The 4,536-nt window shown below is 37.8% G+C and overlaps 1 long non-coding RNA gene across 1 annotated transcript; it reads left to right on the top strand.

The window, feature by feature from the left end:
- The first annotated feature begins 2,282 nt into the window (after positions 1–2,282).
- Positions 2,283–4,088, top strand: LOC311069912. The gene is made up of 3 exons (XR_014603580.1): positions 2,283–2,414; positions 3,528–3,606; positions 3,980–4,088. It is a non-coding gene; the product is annotated as an uncharacterized lncRNA (long non-coding RNA).
- Positions 4,089–4,536: the final 448 nt, after the last annotated feature.

Genomic DNA, 4,536 nt, shown 5'->3' with positions numbered 1-4,536 from the left:
CACGGTGAATGCGTGAGAGTTGGCAGCTCTGGTTACGTTGGCGCTAGCTTGGTCAACATCAGCGAATGCTGTCTGTCAAATTAATTTAATTCAAACTAACAATAAAAATTTAATATGAACAAAACGAATATGAACATATTCACTGGTAAAGGTGAAGGGGAGTAGCTTGAATATGTCATATTTCAATATCACTTGACATCAACCAACGTTCCTCTGGAGTCAAAACGTCCTCTATTAGGAGTTGGCTCGGCTTTGGCTATGGCTCTAGGGTCGTTGTGAAGGTAGGGGCGGAGCATAGAGACTATGCCGTTTCTCGTTTGTTACTCTAGTCTAGAGTAGACCAATTCACTTTCTGGAGGTATACTGCCCCCATCTGGTATGGAATGTGGAGTATGACTTGATTTTTTGCCAGATATAACACATGGCACCTTTAAGTTAATTTGTTCAAAATCTTTGTGCCATACATTTTCAGATTTTTTTTTTTTTAACAAATGAACTCAAATAGCATGTCAGCATTAAAAGTGAACAGATTCATTCACACTTAATACAACATAAAATAGAAAATGATCTGTAACTGGAGTTGAAAAAGAAATGAACATCAATTTAACAGGGAAGCTTGTTATTAGAAAATCTGCAGAATTTTAAAAACAGCTGAGCTACTGATAAATGTAGCTAAGTTAGTAGCATTGGCATTTTAGCTAGTTATTCCCAAGCACTGATAAAAGGTGATAAGAAATTAAATTTACTTGGTTTGGTAAGATGGCAAAGCTCTGGGGTGATTATTTTTTGTAGTCCATGCAGATCCTGGTAGGTGTTTGCATAGTGCACTCGGCCTTTATCTCCTGCCATCTCCCTTAGCTGGACCTCATCTGCATCTTCAGTACCAATAGCAAAAAAGTTGACTTCTGAATTATTCAGGGAATCAGGCCAAGTGTCCAGTTCACTTAAATCATTAACCCTGCCATCTGTAATCAGAATTAGCACTTGGGGTACATTCCGTGGCCGTCGTCCACCATGAGTTGTGTCAAAGTAGGAGAGTGTGTATTTAAGGGCCCGGGCCGTGTTTCTTCTGCCCCCTGAAGATTTGAGGTTTGAGATAGCCTTCAGAACATCAGCCTGACTGTTGTACTCTTTCAGGGTGAACTCGGATTGAGGGCTGTTAGAGTAGGTGATGGCGCCAAATTGTACCCGTTTTTTTCCAACCACAGATTTGCTCACCACATATGATATTAAGTTGATCATTTCCTTGAAACCATCTTTATTGGGATTACCAGAGGCATCCAAAAGGAAGATTATGTCAATCAGTTCGGGTGTCTTGCATTCTGGAAAGATAAATGATCATAATGTAAGAAGTCATTTGAAAAAGTCACTCTGGCTTTGGTTTTTACTATAATACACATGAAAACTGACAATCTTTTAGAAGATGTACACATTAAAGGGACAGTTCACCCAAAAACAAAAAACTAATCCATATGAATCGAGCGGTTTGGTCAAAATTTTCTGAAGAGACTTCAAACCCCAGAAAGGTAGTGGTTTAACCTCTAGTGGTTTAACCTCAGTTTTATGAAGCAACGCAAGAGCAGGCATTGTTACATGAACTCATGTTGGACATTAGGCTAATAAAAAATACACTTGAAAGTGTCAGTTGCACAGCTGTCAATGGAGGGACGGGAAGCTCTTAGATTTCATCAAAAAGATCTTCATTTGTGTTCTGAAGATTAACAAAAGTCTTATGGGTTTGGAACGACATGAGGGTCAGTAATTAATGACAGAATTTTCATATTTGAGTGAACTAACCCATTCTTAATGGTCCGTCATTAATAGGTAACTACTGTATGGTAGTTGATAGTAGTAGCTGAAGTGTTAATGTAGTACTACTCATTTTGTCCTGCATTACTTCCTGCATAGTTACCTATTAATGAAGGGGCATTTTTCTAGTGTTACCAAAAAGTCTTCTAACATGGTAAATGGTAATATACTGTGTAGACTGTTCTATACATGTATTGTATGCATGGTATTAATGATAATGATGTAAACTATTTTGTCTATTCCCTTTCTTGAAGATTGTGACCTATTGTTTTGTTTGAACAGATTGCAATATTGACATTGCCTTTGGGTTTGACTTGTCCAAGCGATTAAGCCTGTTGAGGCCTCAGGTGGAAGCCGCCATCCAACAGATCTCCAAGATGGGTGATCTGTGTTGTTTCAAAGTGGACCAAATTACAACTAGATTTGGCTATAGGCTAGTGTCTGGACGAGATGGCCGTGTTCTGGAGGAATTTGGCTTTGACAAGTACAACGAGGATGTGGTCAGGATAGTGATATCATTGAAACCTTCGGAGCCCCTTGCCTTCAACAAGCTTCTGTTAGAATCCTTCAAAGGAATGTTTGTCTCCTCTGACGCCAAGGCAAAGGTGGGAATGTGTCTGAGATATAAAGTTGACCATCAAAATGATTGTCAACTATATTACATTCTTTATATGAATGTTCCCTTAATTACACAACAGCACCTCTGCTGATGTTATTTAAAAATGATTTTGTTTTTGGGATGTTTACTGACATAGAAACATAGTTAAACTATTATTTATACAACCAAAGAAACACTATGCACTTTTATTTGCTATCATATTTGGTAAAACTTTATTTTAAGGTGACGTTGTTGCATCGCACTTAAGGACTGACACTAATATTATAGCACCAATAATATAGCACTAATATTAATTATTAACTGCTTACTATTTTAGTTATGTTTAGGGTTAGGGCTTGGTTTTGGGTTAGTTGCTTGTAATTATGCATGATTTACTGTTATTACTATATTAAGTACATGTAGTAACGTGTAACTATGTCACCTTAAAACAAAGTGTGATATTTTACCCAAAATGGTGAATTAAATTGCATCTGTAAGAGGACTATTGGAAAAAATATATAAATTTAAAAAATACAAATATGGTTGGGAAATCAGATTCAGCATTTTGATCACTTAGATCCATATTGGACACCTAGATTGCATTAAAGCAACACTAAGTAACATTTTTTACCTTAAAATAATGTTTCCAAAATCGTATCAGTGGTTCATCAAGTCGTAACAGGGTGAACGGCACTTCTGGATTCGCTTTGCAGCCCTATATCTGAGACATAAGAAAACTACAAATTTGACTTGCTTTACGTCAAGCGTTACAATAGTCATCATTTAGTTTTTCTTCGTTTCTGATGTCACAATACATCATACTTTCATGAAATCATGCAACATACTCTACCTTTTCTGTGGACATCGTTCATTCCAAAGCCGGTGCTGGATAAACAGCGGGCGTGCGTGCGACGATAGGCTGCGGGCGGCGAAATTATTTACGACAGCGGTAATGGACAATTCCGCTTCTAACCTGTAGGGCGACCGAAGAGGAAAAGTTCCTTAATGTTGCTTTAAATATTTATTGCTCATTCAAGACAACCTGAGACAATGAAACTCAGAGTTCACACAGAATGATGCTGCTAAAACCTCTGATATTTCATTGTATGTTTGTGTCTAGGTTTTAATAATCTTCACAGACGGGTTGGATGATAGCATTGAGCATTTAAAGGAGAGTTCAGAAAGACTTAAACAAAGTGGTAAGTAGCAAAAAATATCCCAAAGTATTTTAAGATAGATCCACCCATTCCTACACTAGAGAGATTCCTTGATTTGTTCAGTTTAATGCAGAACTATAATTCATTTTGTAAAAGGATATACGTAGTTACCCCTCCCTCTCCATCTGCAAATCTGAGGTTGCATATTGATTTTGTTTTGTTTAATTTTGAAGCACTGCCTTTTCTCTTATTTGTACTGTAGTCTTTCATAGCCCCCATGTGTTTTTTTTTGGAGGACTTTTCCCCCATTTAACCTGAGTGAAGTCAAAGTGAATTGAAGTCAAGTTTAGAGACTGTGACCCTGAACTTGAACCATTTCAAAGCTATTTGTGCTTATTTCTGATGTGTAAACTAGGGGTCAGCGCACTGCTGATTGTGTCTTTGGAGGGAGAAATGGATGTTCGCCAGCTGGAATTTGGCAGAGGTTTCGGGTACATGCAACCACTGACCTTCAACATGCTGAACTTAGGCAATGCTCTTATGAAACAAATTGTAAGTATGAAAGGGACATAATGATTCGATTTGATTTCTACAAGAAGCCCTTCAAGAGACCCATATGTAAATCACATATGGACAGAGGCGGACAGAGTACACAACTACATTACTTGAGTAAAAGTACAGATACCCCTTGCTAAATTTTACTCAAGTACAAGTAAAAGTACTACAGTCAGATGTCTACTTAAGTAAAAGTACTAAAGTACTTGTTTTTAAAAGTACTTGAGTATCAAGAGTACAAGAGTACATTTTCTAAATATTGCATTACTACTGCCACAGTGCTTATCCCTGATTGGTCTGATGACCTACCCCTAAACCTACCCGTCACTGGGGGTCTTATGACCTCCCTAACCCCGCCCCTAAACCTACCCGTCACTGGGGTTAAGACCAATCAGGGATGACTTCCCTAATGAATAT

This window comes from Abramis brama (assembly GCF_963993115.1).
Source record: "Abramis brama genome assembly, chromosome: 19".
In the NCBI taxonomy this organism is placed as follows: Eukaryota; Metazoa; Chordata; class Actinopteri; order Cypriniformes; family Leuciscidae; genus Abramis; species Abramis brama.
The sequence above is the reverse complement of the archived record's forward strand: the minus strand, read 5'-3'. Positions and strand labels throughout refer to the sequence as shown.